The 19,479-nt window shown below is 38.0% G+C and overlaps 1 protein-coding gene across 7 annotated transcripts in view; it reads left to right on the forward strand.

The window, feature by feature from the left end:
* Positions 1 to 19,479, forward strand: part of CUNH2orf76 (chromosome unknown C2orf76 homolog) — a 96,839-nt gene that overhangs the window by 6,519 nt on the left and 70,841 nt on the right. For 2 of the 7 annotated variants that reach the window (XM_045826079.1, XM_045826083.1), the window contains exon 3: positions 11,080 to 11,146. The exons of 2 other annotated variants lie outside the window; for them this stretch is intronic. The gene's annotated coding sequence lies outside the window, so the exon portion shown is untranslated. Of the gene's footprint in view, positions 1 to 7,694; positions 7,742 to 10,129; positions 10,160 to 11,079; positions 11,147 to 19,479 lie in introns of those variants that run through there. 3 more of the 7 variants (XM_045826082.1, XM_045826081.1, XM_045826087.1) reach the window with 3 other exon arrangements.

Genomic DNA, 19,479 nt, shown 5'->3' on the forward strand with positions numbered 1-19,479 from the left:
AGCATTTTTTCCTATGTCTATTGGCCATCCATATGTCCTCTTTGGATAAATGTCTATTCAGGTCTTTTGCCTGTTTTTTAATTGGGTTGTTTGTTTTTTTGGTGTTGAGTTTTCTAAGTTCTTTATAAATTTTGGATATTAACCCCTTACCAGATGTATTGGTGAATATGTTCTCCCATTCTGTGGGTTGTCTTTTTATTTTCTTGATTATTTCCTTTGCTGTGCAAAAACTTTTTAGTTTGATGTAGTTCCATGTTAATTTTTTCTTTTGTTTTCCTTGCCTGGGGAGATATATCTGATAAAATAATGCTATGAGCAATGTCTGAGATTTTGCTTCTAAGAAAAAGCAAACATGTTTTGCTTTTTCTAAGAAAATCATGTTTTCTTCCATGATTTTTATGGTTTTGGGTATAACATTTAAGTTTTTGATCCATTTTGAATTTATTCTTGTGTGGTGTCAGGAGGTGGTCTAGTTTCATTTTTGTGCACGTATCTGTCCAATTTTCCCAACACCATTTATTGATAAACTATCTTTAGCCCATTGTATGTGCTTGCTTCCTCTGTCAAATATTAATTGACTCTACAGATGTGAGTTTATTTCTGGACTCTACTGTTCCATTGATCTATGTGTCTGTTTCCATGCTAGTAACATGCTATTTTGATTATTATATTAGGTAGCATGATTCCTCCAACTTTGTTCTTCTTTCTCAGGATTGCCATTGCTGTGAGGGGCATTTTGTGGTTCCATATAAATTTTTGAAATATTTGTTCTAGTTCTGTGAAATAATCATTGGGATCTTGATAGGAATTGCATTGAGTCTATAGATTACATTGGGTAGCATGGACATTTTAGTGATGTTAATTCTTCCTATCCATGAGCATGGTATGTCCTTCTACTTATTTCTATCTTCTATTTCTTTCTTCGATGTTTTATAATTTTCCGAGTACAGGTCTTTTACATCCTTGGTTAGGTTTTTTTTTAGGTATTTTATTCTTTTTTGAAGCAATTGTGAATGGGATTGTTTTCTTAATTTCCCTTTCTGTTAATTCATTATTGGCTTATAAAAATGCAACTGATTTTTGGATGTTAATTTTGTTTCCTGCTACTTTGCTGAATTCATTTATCAGTTCTAGTAGTTTCTTAGTGAAATCCTTGGGGTTTTCTGTGTACAGTATCATGTCATCTGTAAATAATGACAGTTTTACTTCTTCCTTTCCAATTTTGATGTTTTTTATTTCTTATTCTTGTCTGATTGCTGTGGCTAGGACTTCCTAATCTTGAGGGGAATGCTAGTAGTTTTTGCCTGTTGAGTAGGATGCTAACAGTGGGTTTGTCATATATGGCCTTTATTGTGTTCAGGTATGTTCCCTCTAATCCTACTTTGCTGATAATTTTTATCATAAATGGGTGCTGGATTTTATCAAATGCTTTTTATGCCTATATTGATATGATCAGGTGGTTTTTATCCTTCATTTTGTGTATGTGGTGAATCATATTTATTGTTTGTGCATATTGTACCAACCTTGCTTGCATTCCTGGAATAAATCCCACTTGATCATGGTGTATGATCTTTTTGATGCATTGCTATATTTGGTTTGGTAATATTTTGTTGAGGATTTTAGTGTCTATGATCATCAGAAATATTGGCCTATATTTTCACTCTTGATAGCTTCTTTATCTGGTTTTGGAATTAGGATAATGCTGGCCTTGTAAAATGAGTGTGGGAGGCTTATCTCCTTTAGAATTTTATGAAATAGTTTGAGAATGAGAGGTAGTAGTTTTTCTCAAAATATATGGTAAAATTCACCTGTGAGGTGTTCTGGTCCAGGGTTTTTGTTTGTGGGAGTTTTTTGAGTACTGCTTCAAATTCACTAGAAATAATCTGTCTATTTAGATTCTCTGATTCTTCCTGATTTAGTTTTGGAAGATGGTATGTTTCTAGGAATTTATCCATTTCATCCAGGTTGTCTAGTTTGTTTTCATATAGTTGCTCATAATATTTTCTTACAGTGCTTTGTATTTCTTTGGTGTTGGTTGTTACTTTTCCTCTTTCATTTCTGATTTTATTTATTTGGGTCCTTTCTCTTTTTTTCTTGATGAGTCTGATTAAAGGTTTGTCAATCGTGTTAATTTTTTCAAAGAACCAGCTCTTGGATCCCTTGATCTTCTGTATCATTTTTCAGACTATTTCATTTATTTCTGCTCTGATCATTATTATTTACTTCCTTCCACTCACTTTGGGCTTTGCTTGTTATTCTTTTTCAGGTTCCTTTAAGTGCGAAGTTAGAGTGCTTATTTGAGCTTTTTCCTCCCTTCCCCTTTTTTCCCTCCCCCTCCCCCTTTCCTCCTCTCCCCCTCCTCTCCTGTTTTCCTTTTCAGATAGGCCTGTAATACTATGAATTTCTCTCTTAGGATTGCTTTCCCAGAGTTCCACAGAGTTTGAATTGTTGTGTCCTCATTTTTGTTTGTTTCAAGGTATCTTTTGATTTCTTCTTTGATGCCATTGATCCATTCATTGTTAGATAACATGTTACTTAGCTTGCATGTCTTTGCATGTTTTTCAGTATTCTTGGGATTGATTTCTAGTTTCATAGCTTTTTTGTCAGAGAAGGTGCTTGATATGATTTCAGTTTTCTTAAATTTATTGAGACTTGTGTCTTAACACGTAGTCTATCTATAAAACGTTCCATGTGTAATTAAAAAGTATGTGTATTCTGCTGCTTTGGGATGAAATGCCCTGACAATATCAATTAAATCCATTTGATCTGGTGTCTTTTTAAGGCTGCTGTCTCCTTGTTGATTTCTGCCTGGAAGATCTATCCATTGAAGTCAGTGGAGTGTTAAAATCCCCAACTATGACTGTATTTCTGTTGATCCCTCCCTTTATATCCATCATGATTTGCGTCACATATTTAGGTGCTCCTATTTTGGGTGCATAAATGTTTACTAGGGTTATATCCTCTTGTTCGATTGTTCCCTTTATCATTATGTAGTGTTCTCCTTTGTCTCTTACTATAGCCTTGGTTTTTAAGTCTAGTTTGTTGCATGTAAGTACTGCTACTCCAGGTTTTTTTTCCATTCCATTTGCATGAAATATCTTTTTCCATCTCTTTACTTTTAGTCTGTGTATATCTTTTGATCTGAGATGGTTCTCTTGAAGGCAGTGTATATATATGGGTCTTGCTTTCTTACCCATTCAGCTACCCTATGTATTTTGGTTGTAACATTTAAGTCATTTACATTTAAAATGATTATTGATAGATACGTATTTAGTGCCATTTTATTGTTAGACTGTTTTCCTCTGTTTTTTTTTCTTTCTCTTTTCTTCTCTTTCCTCCTCCTCAGCCTTCTCCATTTTTCTTCTCCTAAGCCCTTTAACATTTGTTGTAGTACTGAGTTGGTGTTAAAAAAACTCCATTAGCTTTTTCTTGTCTGGGAAGTAATTTATTTCATTTCTCCTTCAATTTTCAATGATAGCCTTGCTGGGCAAGGTAGCCTTGGTTGTAGATCCTTGCTTTTCATCACCTTGAATATTTCGTGCCTCTCCCTTCTGGCCTGAAATGTTTCTGTTGTGAAATTAGATGACCGTCTAATTGGAGCTGCCTTGTAGATAACTACTTGCTTTTCTCTTGTGGCTTTTATGATTTTCTCCTTGTTGTTAAGCCTTATCATTTTAATTATGGTGTGTCTTTGTGTAAGCCTCTTTGGGTCCAACTTGTATGGGACTCTCTGACCTTCCTGGACTTGCGTGTCATTTTCTTTCACCAGATTAGGAAAGTTTTGGTCATTGTTTTTTCAAATAGGTTTTTTTTAAGGTTTTTTATTTGTTTGTTTTTAGAGAGAAGGGAAGGGAGGGAGAAAGAGGGAGAGAAACATCAGTGTGTGGTTGCCTCTCATGCACCCCCTACTGGTGACCTGGCCCACAACCCAGGTATGTGCCCTGATTGGGAATTGAACCCACTACTCTTTGGTTCACAGGCTGGCACTCAGTCCACTGAGCCACACCAGCCATGGCTGAAATAAGTTCTGATCCCTTGTTCGCTCTTGTCTCCTTGTTATTCACATGATGTGGATATTGTTACGCTTCATGTTTACCAAAATAATTCTTAAGCTCGCCTCATTTTTAAAAATTCTTTTTTCTCTTTGCTGCTCTGCCTGGGTGTTTTTTTTTTCTATCTTCTAAATCACTGATTCAGCTCTCTGCTTCATCTAACCTACCCTTTATTCCTTCCAGTGTATTATTTATTTTAGATACTGCTCTCTTTATTTTTGACTGGTCCTTTTGTATGGTTTCTATGTCTTTTTTCATAATGTTAAGTATCCTTATAATTATTACTGTAAATGCCCTATCTGATAAATTGCTTGCCTCCATTTCATCTAGTTCTTTTTGTGGAGAATTCTCTTGTTCTTGTTCTTTCATGTGGTATCTGTTTCTTTGTCTTCTCCTTTTGGCTGCTTCTGTATTTTTTTGCCTTAGTTTGTTAAACTAATCAGTGATAATATCATAAAGATGTAATCAGCAGCCCAGCTTAAGTACCACAGGGTGGGGGAGAGTAATTTTTTTGGGTGGTGCTATTGCTTCTTGTCAGGCTGATGCCACTTGGAGAGTAGCCCTCTGCTTAAGAAAGATGGATTCTAGAGTATGGGTAATGACTCAGCAAAGGGATCCTTTTGGCTGTTCCATCAGTTCTCTCTTCAGAGCCATCAACCCCAGACTCTCCTCAAGCAACTCTAATTCACTGTACTCTCCTTCTGCTGGAGCCCAGGGTAAGTGGCTGCAAATTAAATTTTGTTTGTTGGTTGTTTAAGAGGCTCTCAGCATCTGCAGCAGACTCTCCCTGGGAGACAGAAACCCTGCTGCTTTTCACAGCTAGGTGTTATCTGGGTTCCTTTCTGGCTCTGGTGTTGTAGGCTGGGAATCCCAAATTGGGGTTTAGACACCACACTACTCAGGGGGAACACCCTTGCTGCTAAAATATCCCTCCAGAACTTCAGCTGTTGACCGTGGGAGCCCAGTCAACCCTCATGTGCCTCCTCCGCACTCCCTGCCAGTCGCATGGAGAATGGTTTCTTCTGTCTGTCCTCCAGCTAGTGTTCAGTTAGTTATTCAAGATGCTTTCTCTACAATTTAATTGTAATTCCAGATTGGTTGTGGGAGGAGGTTAGTGTAGCTTCCACTTACCCCTCCATCCTCTTGGATCTCTCATGAATGTACATTTTCATTTTTCTGGGATAAATGACCACGAATACTTTTCTGGGCCATATGGCTGTCCAATGTTTGGTTTTGTAAGGAACTGTCATTGTGCTGTACCATTTTACATTCTTTCCAGCAGTGAATGAGAGATCCAGTTTTTCACATCCTCACCAGCATTTGGTGTTATCACTATTTTTTATTTTAAGCATTTTGATAGATGTGACATACTATGATGTGGTTTAATTTCCATTTCCTAATGGCTAGTGATGTTGAATATCCTTTCATGTGCTTTTTTTGCCATCTGTATATGTATTCTGTGCAATGTCTCTCTGTGTCTTTTGCAGATGATTTGTTTTTCTTTTGTTTTAAGATTTTTTTATTTTTTATTTTTAAAAAATTTTTTTTAAAGATTTTATTTATTTTTAGAGAGGGAAGGGAGGGAGATAGATAGATAGATAGATAGAGAGAGAGAAAGAAAGAGAAACATCAATGTGTGGTTGCTGGGGGCTGTGGCCTGCAACCCAGGAATGTACCCTGGCTGGGAATCGAATCTGGGACACTTTGGTTCCCAGCCCGCACTCAATCCACTGAACTATGCCAGCCAGGGCTAGAGTTTTAAGATTTCTTTATATATTCTAGATACTAGTCCTTTGTTGGATATGTGGTTTGCAAATGTTTTCTCCCAGTTTTTAGCTAGTTTTTTCATTCTTTTAACAGTTTTTCACAGAGTGTAAGTTTTTAGTTTTCATGAAATTCTGCTTATCAGCTTTTCCTTTATGGATTGTATATTTGGTGTCAAATGAATAAATAACTCTTTGTCTTGCCTTGATCATGAAGATCATGAAGATGTTCTCTCCCCCCACCCCTTTGGTAAACGCTTTATGGTTTTGTGGCTTATAATTAACATAATCTATTTTGAGTTATTTTTGTATAAGTTGTAAGATTTAGGTTGAGGTTTTTTTTTTTATTGTGCTGGATGTCAAATTACTCAGCACCCATTTGTTGCAAAGTTATCAGTTGAGCATATTTATGTGGTCTTTCTCTGGCTTCTCTTTTTTATTGGTCTATGCATCTATTCCTCCACTGATAGTACACAGTCCTGATTACTGTAGTTATATAATGTCTTGAAATTGTAAATTGATTTCTCCTACTTTATTTTTCTTTTTCACAATTATTTTAGCTATTCTAGTTTCTTCACATTTCCGTATAAATTTTAGAATAATTTTGTCTATGCCTATAAAAGATCTTGCTGTGATTTTGATAGGGATTGTGGTAAATTTGTATGTTGTTTAGGGAAAATTGATATTTTTTTTACTATATTGAATCTTCTAATTTATGTGCACAATATATTTCTCCATTTATTTTGATCTTTGATTTTTTTCTTCTGTTTTGTAGTTTTTAGCATAGACATCCTGTGCCTATTTTCTTCCATTTTCACCTAAATAAATATTTAAGTGATTGCAAATGGTATTGTATTTTTAATTGTGTCCATGTGTTCATTGCTAGGATATAGAAATAAACTGGTTTTTGTATGTATTTGTATGTTTTGTGGTTTTGCTGAACTCACCTATTCCAGAAGATCTTTTTTTGGTAGATTCCTTGGGATTTTCTGTGTAGATAATCATATCATCTGCAAATAGGTACAGTTTTCTTTCTGATTTTGTGTGCCTTTTATTTCCTTTTCTTGTCTTATTGCACTGGCTAGACCTTGCAGCACTGTGTTGAATAGAAGTGGTGAGAGTGGCTATACTTGCCTTGTCCTGATTCTAGAAAGAAGGCATTGAGTCTTTCACCATTAAGTAGAATGTTAGCTATAGATTTTTTTTTTAATCCTCACCTGAGGATATGTTTGTATTGATTTGAGAGAGAGAGAGAGAGAAACACTGATGTGAGAGAGAAACATCAATCAGTTGCCTTCTGTACATATCCTGACTTGGGACTGAACCTGTAGCCTAAGCACACGCCCTAACTGGGAGTCAAACCCACAACCTTTTGGTGTGTGGGATGACACTCCAACCCACTGAACCACCCAACCATAGGGTTTTTTTTTTGTAGATGTCTTTTATCAAGTTGAGGAAGTTCTCTTCTATTCCTATTTTTCTAAGAGTTCTTACCGTGAATGAATGTTGAAATTTATCAGATGCTTTTTTGCATTGGTTGATATGATTATGTGATTTTTCTTTTTTAGCCTATTAAAATGGTAGATTAAATGGATATCTTTTCAAATATGTGGACTGAACTAGCCTCGCACCCCTGGAAGAAACCCACTTGATCATGGTATATAATTCTTTGTATATATTGCTGAATTGTATGCACTAATAATTTAAGGATGCTTATGTCTATATTCATAAGGGATGTTTGTAGCTTTCTTTTTTAATTTTAATTTTTTTTATTTATCGATTTTAGACAGAGAAGATGGGAGGGAGAGAGAGAGGGAGAGGAACATTGACGTGAGTGAGAAACATCAATTGGTTGCCTCTCACATGCACCTCAACTATGGACCAGGCCCTCAACCCAGGCATGTGCCCTAACCAGGCATAAAACAGGTGATCTTTTGCTTTGCGTGATAATACTCAACCAACTGAGCCATGCCAGTCAGGGCTGTAGTTATTTTTTTTCTATAATGTCTGGTTTGTTATAGAAATACTAGCTTCATAAAATGAAATAGGAATGTCTGCTCCTCTTCTGTTTTCTGGAATAGATTGTTTAGAACTGATGTTAATTCTTTAAATGCTTTGTAGAAGTCTCCATTGAAGCCTTCTGGGCTTGGAGATTTCTTTTTCTGGGTGTTTTAAAATTATGAATTCAATATTCTTAATAGTTATAGAGCTATTTAAATTTTCTATCTCATATTAGGTAATTGGTGATAATTTGTGTTTTTCAAGAAATTGGTCCATTTTATCTAAGTTGTGAAATTGCATACATAAATTTGTTCATAGCATTCCCTGTTATCCTCATGATATGTGCAGAGTCTGCGATGACATCCTCTGTTTTATTTCTGATATTGGTCATTTGTGTTTTCTCTCTTTTGTACTTTGCCAGGCTTGTGCGGATTGTTAATTTTTAATAACTCTCCAGAGAGCCAGCTCTTTTTTTTATTATTTTTTGTCTCTGTTGTTTTTCTGTTTAATTTTATTGATTTCTGTTTCTTCTTATTTTTTCTTTTGCTTGCTATGAGTTTGTGTTTTTGTTCTTTTTTTTTTTTTATGGGCTCTTGAGGTGGGAGCTTAGATTATTGATTTGAAACTTTTTTCTTATTTAATGTGCATTAATGTTATATGCTTCTCTTTTAGTTCCTTGTGTCCCCCAAATTTCATGGTGTATTTTTTATTTTCATTCAGGATTATATAACATTTTCATGCCAATTTCCTAATATCTTTCTGTTTTTGATTTCTATTTTGATTCCATTGAGGTCAAAGGATACACTCTATATGATTTCACTTCTTTAAATTTGTTATGTGTTTTTCTATGGTCCGGGATATGGTCTTATTGGTGTATATTTTGTGGGCACTTGAAAAGAATGTGCATTCTGCTGTTGTTAATGGAATGTTCTATAAATGTAGATCAATCATCCTGTTGATTGATGATTTAGTTCTATATCCCTGTTGCTTTTCTCTCTAGTTATTCTACCAATTGCTGAGAAAGGGATGTTAAGATCTCTAACCATAATTATGGATTTATTTATTTCCTCTTTCTGTTCCATCAGTTTTTTTTCCTTCACATATTTAACAGCTTTGTTGTTTTTATACACATTAGGATTGCTGTATTTTGTTAGTGGATTGACCCTGTTGGTCCAAGATTTCTTCTTTGGTTTTTTTTTTTTGCTGTTTAGACATCTTTTTAGGGTAGGTGTGCTGCTAACAAATTCTCTTAGTTTTTCTTTATCTGAAAATGCTTTGATATCCTCTTCATTTCTGAAGAACGTTTTCATTGCATATAGTATATGGGTTGATAGTTCTTTTCTTCCAACACTTGAAAAATGTTCTTCCACTTCCTTTGGCTTCTATGATTTATGATGAAGAACTCACTGTCATTTGAATTTGATTTTTCCCCCCTAGGTAATGTTTATCTTTTCTCTGCTTTCAATATTTTTTTTTCTTTTAGTGTTCAAAAGTTTGATTATGATATGTTTTGGAGTGAATTTCTTTAGGTTTGTTCTGTTTGGGGTTCACTTAACTTCTTGAATCTGTAGAATTATATCCTTTGCCAGATTTGGAAAATTTTTAATAATTACTTTTTTAACTGCCCTTTTTGGACTACTGTAGTGTCACAGGCTCTAAGGCTCTGTTCATTTTTTTTTTTAAGTCTGCTTTTTTCTGCTGTTCAGGTTGAGTAATTTCTGTTGTTTTATCTTCCAGTGTTCCCTCCATCCATTGAGTTTTTAAATTTCAGATAATGTGTTTCTTAGTTCTAAAATTTCCATCTGGTTCTTCTTTATAACTTCCATTTCTTTTTTTTCTTTTTTAAAGTTTATTTACTTATACTTAGAGAGAAGGGAAGAGAGAGAGAGAGAGAGAGAGAGAGAGAGAGAGAGAGAGAGAGAGAGAGAGAAGCATCGATGTATGGTTGCCTCTTGCACGCCACCACAGGGACTGAGTGGCATGTGCCCTGACTGGAATTGAACTGGAGACCTGTAACTTCCATTTCTTTTGTGAGATCTTTTAATTTTTCATTTGTTTCAGGCATGTTTATAATTGCTCATTGAAGCGTGTGGTGTTGGACTAAAAACATTTGTCATACTGTTCTAACATTCGATCATCTTGGTGTCAGCATCGCTTGATTGCCTTTTTCCATTCACGTTGAGTTCTTTTCGGTTCTTGATATGCTGAGTGATTTTCAGTTAATCTGGACATTTTGGGTGTTATGTTCTGAGACTCTGGATTTTATCTAACACCTCAGTTTTAGTGATTTTTTTCTGATACCTTTCTTGACAGAGATGGGGTGCTGCTGACTTGTTACTACAGGTGAGACCAGAAGTTCAGGTTCTTGATTTTGTCTTGTTGGCGTCTGAGGTGGGGTGGGGATTTCACTTCCCACTAGGCCTCCACAGGATAAGCTTCTATTTGGGAGGGGTAAAATAAGAATGTCTCATTACTGCTCCCCACCTGTTTCACAGACATTGGGGTGGAGATGGGCATGGCTTAATTATGGATGGGTGGTTGTGAAAGTTATGACTCACTTCCAGTCCTCCTCTGATAACTACTGCAGCTCAACCAAAACTTGCAAGAGAAATTGAAGTAGAGAAGTTTATTATTCACAGGTACCTGGAGCAGATACCTGGCACTCCTTGTGAGGCCACATGGAGTGGTCAAGGCAGGATGCAGGCAGAGAGAATGGCAGGACCTGGGGTACATGCCTTTATTAGGGTCTGTGGTTTGCTTTGAGGTTCTCAGGGGTAGAGAAGACAGCTAGGGGTATTGACAGGTGTTTTGCATGGGAGGTACAGGAGCTGGGGCACATGTTTCTGATAGACTTGTAGGTAATGGGGATCATACTGTAGTCAGAGCCATCTGTCAGAGCTTGGCAGATTCAGGAGTCAGTTAAATTTAAGGTACTTAGAACAGTTTGAGGGAAACTCTCCATGGTGTTTTGCTTCATGAGGACTGCTCCAGGCACAGTTCTGAAAGACAAAAATCATAAGTGAGTGATCTTCCCTACCCCTGTCATCTGGGTATGAGTTGTTCTGTCCCTAGATGCTGAGGTTATTTCTATCTCTCCACCTCCAGGAACATCTGTGTGACCCATTTCAGTAGCAACACTTTCACCTTTTTATTCAAATAAACTCCTATTCCCTGAAGAGAATTTTTATAAAGTACAGAGACCCATTATGTCCCCCTCTTCAGCCCACAGCATACTTGACTAGTCATTATCTTTGTGATTCTAGGACCTTGTCAATTCACCAGGAGAATCCAGGGAGGAAAGGACTCCAAGATCTCAAGGGGCACCTCCAGGTAAAGGCTGCCGCCCTTTGCTAGAGGCTCCAGTTGGCAAAATCATCAGCTATGGCGAGTTGTACCTCCATGAGTACAACTTAACTCATGGGGACTCCTTAATGGGGTCTTTAAGGTTGTGGGGCCCAAAGGTAGAGAATATGCCACAGCTTGCTGGACATTTCTCCATGCAGGTGATTGATTTTGGCACAACTCAGGGTACTGCCTTGTGGTGTAGCCAGTATAAAGGACCAAGTAGAATGTCCAAGGGGGACTGTATCAACCAGGGTTCAACTGGAGAAGCAGGAGCAGTAGGGACAAAATAGAAAAACATAACACATATACCATACATGTTGTTGGCTTACTCCATCATGGGGACTAGCTAAGTAACCCAGAAGTCCAGAGGCAGGCAGACAGGAAGGGCTGCGGAGAAGCGGCTGGATCCCACAGATGCCAGCTGAAGACTGTGGCCCCAGGCAGCGGTTAGGAGGGGGGATTTGGGGGAAGGGAAAGCAACTATATGTAGCCCCCACTACAGTTTGGAGTCTCTGCACTCAAGGGTGGTCTAAGTTCTCCCAAAGGGCTTCTCACTGATGGAGTAAGGCCCATCCAGGAAAATCTCTCTTTTGAGTAATTGAAGGTCAGTTGATTATGGACTTTAATTATATTAACAAAGTGTATGCTGCAATCAGCCTGGCCACACTGACATGTCACAGAGCCACACTGCCTCCAATACCCAGAGTCCAACAATGTGCTAGGCTGCCTTTTTGGTGATGGGGTGCCGAGGAGCCAGTTAGTTGTTCCTTGATGGCTAAAGAGATTGGGCATTGTGAATCCACCCACACAATCCCAAGAAACTTTACTTGGCTAGTAGGCCTCTGGATTCTGTTGGTGGAGGTGTGATAATAGCACAGACAGGGACTGTTGAGACAGAGGTTTCTGACTTGACAATGAACAGAATGTCTTTTATATATAAGCTCTGTCTGGAAAGTATCCTTCCAGGTAATAAGAAAAATAGACATTTATCGAAGAAGGTACAAGATACGAGAATCATTGTATATAGGATAATGACACCTCAGTCCCCTTCAAAGTAGGCATCTTGGGGCCTCATACAGTTCTCCCAGCATTTCTTCCACTGTTTAAAACACTGCAAAATCCTTTGTTGGAATTGCCATCAGCTGCCCTGTCGTATTTTCCTCATCCTCACTGATGGTCTGAAATCTCTTCCCTTTCAAAGGTAATTTTAGTTTTGGGAAAAACCAGAAGTCTCAGGGCACCAAATCTGGGCTGTAGGGGGGCTGAGTCACCGGGATGATTTGATATTTTGCCAAAAATATTGCCTGAGGCATGGTGCATGAGCAGGCATGTTGTTGTGATGCAGCTGCCAATCTCTCATTCCATCTTTCCTGAAAGCCTTCTGAATCATCAGAATAGTTTCTGAAGAGGAATGTTTAAGCTCAACACAAAATTTGTTACAGATTTGTTGCTTTACTTGCTCATTCATTTTTAATGAGATGGCCACTCAGTACACATGCTCACTCAATGGCATCTACTGCTCCCACTGACTAGTACAGTGAAGGCATCATTGTTCACACATGTGCATTCCAGTCCACTCTCCTTGGCTGTCAGGTTACATCAATGTCATGCAAACAATTCTCATTATGTTAATAATGGCTGAACTTTTTCCCAGGTTCAATAATGGCTGCCTTGTGGTGAAGCCAGTATAAAGGACCAAGTAGAATGTCCAAGGGGGACTGTATCAACCAGGGTTCAGCTAGAGAAGCAGGAGAGTAGGGACAAAATAGAAAAACATAACACACATACCATACATGTTGTTGGCTTACTCCATCATGGGGACTAGCTACGTAACCCAGAAGTTCAGAGGCAGGCAGACAGGAAGGGCTGCATATTCAGCCAAGAATATGAAGTGGATAGATCTTCATATTGAAAACTATGGACATCAGATGGTAGGGTCAGTTCCACAAAATCCTGACCCACCTGTTGGACCTGTGACTCTTTCCAATGGGGGAGAATTCCCCTTGACAGTATGGACAGGAAAGTATAATTATATCTAACAAGCCATTTATACATTCAGATGTAGAAACAACAATTCACTGAATTAGCCTCAAGGACCCCATCCACTAGGTCATGTTAGTTTCCCTCCCCCCTGGGAATACTGTCCAAACCTATTAGCAGAATCTGAGTACCCTCTCCCCATGATCGGCCAGGTAGGGTGGTGACTTGGGTGCCTATATGCATAGAACCATAAAAGTTTGAATCCTTTCTCTCCCTGAAGTTCCCCAACATACTTGAGTACATAAGGCCTTCAGTCTTTCTTGGGGACAGGGAGACCTTGGTTGCCTACTCCTAATCATTTTCTTTAAGGTTTTCTTAGAGGGTCACTGGAGGTATTAGGGGTGTGGAGGAGGAGGGTAGCTCTGTACCAGTAAGCAAGGCACACTTACTCCCTCATAGCTATTCACGGCTCAACTTAATTAACTTTTCAGTTACCCAAAGTTCTCCTAGAACCTCATTGCTGACATTTGTTTCAGCTCTGGGACTCCTTTACTCAACAGCTACAGACACAGTGCCTGCCACCTGGGGCTGTGGAGACTGAATAACCACCCAAACACCACTAGACAGCTTATTTCAATCTTCCCTTTTGCTGCATATCCTTTAAAGGTTAACTCTTACTCCCCCACAGCCACCACTTGGACAAGAACATTTGCTGCCAGGTCCCAGGGAATCTTCTTATTCCCCTAAGCCCATGGACCTTTGTCTTTTCTGTACCAGAAAGCCATGTCTCTGCTGGCATCCCATCCTTGTCAACAAGAACTGTGAAGAGTCTAAGATTTTATTCTACTTGTAAGCTGACAAGCCAGCCTGTCAGTGAGTGTCCTGGATACTGCAGAGGACATGCGACTCTGGGTCAGAAGAGACAAAAGGACTGTATTACAGCCCAGCTGACAGCATGAGCTTCATGTTTATGTTAGTTCTCCTTGCCCTGTAAAATTCCACAGGGGCAAACAGAGTAGCCCAGATGGGTTTTGTCAGAGCCAAAAAACCCCAAATTTAGGTAACCCCAATGTTGATTTTGGCAGAAGACATGGGACTCCTGGGTCAGAAACAATGTTACAGCCTAGCTAACAGCATGAACTCCCATGTTTGGGTCATCTCATCCTGCCCCATACGTCCACAGCAGCAGAACCCTTAGTTTAGATAATCCAAGGAAACCTGCTCAACCTTAGCTCAGAGAGACATTATTTTTATTACACTGGATAGTAAACAAGTCTGCCTTCTACTCTGTAGGGAGATAATATCTTCACCTTCCTATGTTACTTGCTATACACACATCCTTGAAAAGTTAGTTCAGAACTAAAGAAGCCAGCACCTCTGCTTATGAGATGTGCAGAAGTGTGAGACCCATGAATTGTCTACCAACACACCGGACAAGAATCAACATTCCCACTGATGATTGTGAGTCAAGAAAAAAAGAATTTATATCCAATATACCTTGTTTAAGAAGAAAAGTGTGTCAACTTCTTACCTCCCTTGAGCAAAGAAAACAAATTACAATTTTGTGTGTTTGCCGCAAATGGAAGGTCAAAAAGGCAGGTCTGTGGAACTGTAGGTATTGATTTGTCATTGGGTGGTATACTCAAGGTGAACAGCAATCAGTGGCCTATTACAGTTGTTTATGACCATTCAGGAAATGCTGCTGCTAATGCATTATCAGTAGTTATAGCATAGAGAAGCATTTGTGAGCTATCAAATTTAGCTAATACTTATTTTGCATCTGTGCTATCTAAACACCAAAAATGTAAGGCTTTGTTTTAATTTTTTTAAGTTATACTTGATTGATTTTGTTATTACAGTTGTCCCATTTTTTTCTTCCTTTGTCCTCCTCCCCCCCAGCACCTTCATTCCCCCAGGCAGTCCTCACACCGTTGTTGTGTCCATGGGTTGTATGTATGGGTTCTTTGGCTACTGCATTTCCTATACTGCACTTTACATCCCCCTGGCTATTCTTTAACTACCTATTTGTTCTTCTTAATCCCCTCACCTCTTCACTCAATCCCTTAAACTCCTTCCCATCTGGCAACCATCAAAACACTCTCCATATTCATGATTCTGTCTTCTGTTCTTGTTTGCTTAGGTTGTTTTTTAGGTTCAATTGTTGATAGCTATGTATTTATTGCCATTTTATGGTTCATAGTTTTGTTTTTTTTAGTAATAAGATCCTTTAACATTTTATATAATGATGGTGTGGTGATGATGAACTTCTTTAGTTTTCTTGTCTGGGAGGTGCTTTGTTTATCTGCCCTTGGATTCTAAATGGTATCTTTGCTGGCTAGAGCAATCTTGGCTGTAGGTCCCTGCTTTTCATGACTTTGAGTATTTCTTGCCAGTCTCTTCTAGATTGCAACATTTCTTTTGAGAGATCAGCTGACATGGAAGGCTTTATTTTTTAACCCATCTCAGAAATGGTTGAGGTTAAAGACTATAAAATCATTAATAAGTTAATACATTGAAAATGTCTTAGGAAGTTTGTGTTAGTAAAAGACGATTAAATGGAATTTTCTAATATAATAATGCTTTGAATTGAATTATACAACTGAACACTTGGGGGAAGAAAAGGCCAAGAAGTTTTCAAATGTTTGTTTTATCCTCACATGGTCCTAGGCTACAAATATATACTTAGTTTCATATTTTTAAAAATATGCTTTTGAAAAAAGTTAAAGCAATTTCCTGTTAACTTTTCATTTTTTGGTAATGACCAGCTTTTGGTATTTTATTGTTACTGAGATAGAGTTTTAAAATACTTTTTAATCCCATGTATCTGTTTTAAAAAAAGTATGCCTTTGAAGTAGGCCAAAATAGATTAAAATGAAAGAAACATTGCACTTTTAGTTATTTGTAGTCTTAAAGGTGACTTGGTTATGATTTATCATTCTTAAGAGCTGCAGTTAAATTGAAATTTTATATAAAAATTATTTATTTGACAAAGGTAAGTTCTCTTTAAAAGGGGGATGTTTATTATTCACTTACTTAGCAGTCTGCTAGGTGCTTGTTATTTTTAAGAAGAGTAATAAATGGCATGTAGATTTTTTTCATCTCTTCCTCTGGCTTGAACATCTTTTTATTACTTTTTATTTCTGGTAAAATGACATATTTGGGTGTTATTTTGTAGTACATAGGGGATAATTTACTCAAAATCATTAAGGTGCAGTTTCAGAATCATTTGCATGTCCAGTGATTCTTGTCGCAGCAGAACTCTTCTTCTACTTTTTTATATCTGACCATGTCTGTGTTTTGTTTCCTCACATAAAAGAACAATACACTGTGTTTTTAGCTTCTTTTTATTGAATTGTTTCAAAAGAAAGGTGAATGGAATCTGCCCTGTAATTAGTTTCTAAACCTAGAGGGAAAAAAATTAAGCATTTAGTGTGAGTAATATGCATATATATGTATTTATATGTGGTTAGAACATTACTTCTTGTAAAGTTGTATTTTATTTATATGAGTAAGACAAACTTTAAAGCACACTTGATATCCTTAAATTTAGGGAGTAGATATACAACTTTATAGAATATTTTAGTTAAAATGATTCACTCTAGGAGCCTTAAAAATCAAGTCATATATACCACTTCTTGGAAACCTGTCACTTGCAGGGCAGCCTTGCATGCCTCTGCTGGGTTGGGGGTGGGTATAAAATCTTCCCCGTGTTAACTGCCCAACTATTGAGTGCTTTTCTATGCTTAAAGCTGCTAATATGTGGCTCACTTTAGATTCCATTGTCTTACAAAAAGGTCAAGAGCATACTTTCTTAAGTACTGGAAGGCACATATACTTTTTTGTTTCTTTTTGGTAATATAGTCAATCCTCATTATTTGCAGATTCTGTATAAATTTGCCTACTCACTAACATTTATTTGTAATCCCAAAAGTAATACTTAGGGCCCTTTCTCAGTCATTCATGGACATGTGTAGAGGGGTAAAAAACATGAATCAATGAAGTCCACTTTTCTAGCTGAGGTCAAACAAAGACACTTGCTGCCTTCTTCCAGCTCTCACACTAAACAAGTGTCTGGATTGTGCTCTGTTTAGTGTCTTGCTTTTCGTGTTTTGATGCTTTTCTTTTATTGGGGGGGGGTGTGCTTTGGCTGTTTTAGAATGACCCCAAGCACTGTGCTGAAGTGCTGACATGCTGTCTAATGTTTCTAAGTCCAAGAAGGATGTGTGTACCATAACAAAGAAAATGTGTATTAGGTAAGCTTTTTTAAGGCTTGACTTATAATGTTCTTGGCTGTGAGTTCAATGTTAATGAACCAACAATACATGTTAAATTAGATGCCTTTAATCAGAAACACATGTAAAGCAAGGTTATGTTGACAGTGCAGTGAGAACCTAGGCCTGTATATGCCCAGAAGCCATAGTCAGTCTTCATTAATTCAGTGTTGGGGACTCCTTTATGTAAAGTATATCCTCTGAGTAACCAGAACTGGTGGGCCTTTTGTTTTTCTTTTTTTAGCTGATAGAGATCAATCTAAAATCAGCAATCAAGTATTTTGTGAGTAGGCATGTTTTTTGTTTTTCACCTCCAGAGTCTGCCTCAGCTGGTTTACAGCCAGCTCCTCAGCTTGAACTTTGCTGTGGGGAGAAGAGCCAGCTTGGGAATGGGAGCAGCTGGGCTGCTGGGCGATCTGGCGTTTGTCTTGGCTTTCCCTGACCATCCCATGCTGAATTTCTACCTTCCCTCTTCATGCTGTTGGAGCCTAGGACATAAATACCAGCTCCTGCTGGCCTGTAATGACCAGGGGATTCTGGTCCAGGAAGGGAGGGGGCTGGGCTATGGCCCTTCTTGCCTCTGATGATGCAGTAGATACCTGTTAGGGACCTAGGAACTCCATGTAAGGATATTCATTTGCAGTTTTATTTGTTTCTTTGTTTTTAAGTTTTGCTTTGCTTTGAATATGACTTTTCCTTCATTACCCCAAACCAGCTGGGTAAGGTATCATCCAGAACACATTTTTTTAGGTGGGGAGGTTTAAAGACCTTCTTAAGCCCTAGGCATTGTTACTTTTCAAATCCCTACCCTAAATCATATAAAATGTACCCATATCCTAAAGTAAATCTAGTATATATAATTATGACTAGAACTGAGTTGCTATTAAAATGTCATATGTGTAGATATTTAGTTAAATGTTAATTTTTAAAATTTTTATATTCTAGAGCAGTAAGTACCCAGCCACCCCCCACCCCCCCAAACATTTCATGGGCCCTGTTAAAGCTCATTGATCCTGTAGTGCAGGACAGATATGTCAGTGTGTCCTTAGGAAAGGGAGGAATTCGGGTTTTGCTCTGCCCTTCAGCTACTCTTTAATTCTCCAGGCCTTGACAGGGGCTTGGCTGGGCCTCATGCTGCACATGTTACTGTGTGTACAAAAATAAACCACACAGCTATCTTTCCCTCAAGGAACTTCCAAGCTATCCTCCTTAAACCGATGGCCTTACTATGTATGGCATGATCAGGCGCTGTGGGCAGATGGGGGCCTTCAAGCTGATTGAGACAGGGGTGGGGGTGAGGGCAAGGAGGAGCAAAGGTGTCCTGAAGCAGGTGGTCCCAGGCTGAGTTTTGAAGGATGGCTGTGTGGTCAAGTGAAGAGATGAGGGGCAGAGGAAGTTTGGAAAAAAGTTGCGGGTAGGAAAATGTGGCAGAGACCTGGAAACAGCATGGTGTGTGTGGGAAACTTACAGGGTGTCATTGCTGCTGGAGTGATATTCAAAAGGTAGATTGTGGTGGTAACAAAACCATCCGAGGAGAGGCAGGGAGGGGCTGTGTATGTGGGACTTTGTGCCATCTTAGACAAGTTTAGGCTTGTTCTGGGAAGGTGACCTGCTTCTGGTACCTCTGACTTCTGAATATGTTTTAGTATCCTTCAGTGAATATCAGTTGTATAAACAAGTTTCTGGCCTTCACTGTCCTTTATAGTATTTGCTAAGTTCTGTATTGTTTTCTTTTGTTTAGTTGCCTCTTTTTAAAAGAAATAGAGTTTAGTTTTACAAATAACTTTTTGTTGATGCACAGCACATCAGAAAAGTACAAATACAAGTGTGTAGGGAAACAGCTTAATTATAGCCATTCTGATAGGTGGAAATCATGATTTTTAAATATTACTGTTCTTTCAGTGCTTTTTAGCTGCAGTTCTATAAAAAGAACTTTCTGTCATCAGCTATTTGGTAACCTTGAAATACAATCTGTATAAGAAAGGCATAAAATATTTGATTATTTTTCTCATTTCTCATCTTGGAAAGCCAATTTTAGTAAAACAAGTAAGTGTACTTTCCATAGTC

The sequence above is a fragment of the Phyllostomus hastatus genome, unplaced genomic scaffold (genome assembly GCF_019186645.2).
Source record: "Phyllostomus hastatus isolate PE091 unplaced genomic scaffold, TTU_PhHast_1.1 phas_scaffold_60, whole genome shotgun sequence".
Taxonomy (NCBI): domain Eukaryota; kingdom Metazoa; phylum Chordata; class Mammalia; order Chiroptera; family Phyllostomidae; genus Phyllostomus; species Phyllostomus hastatus.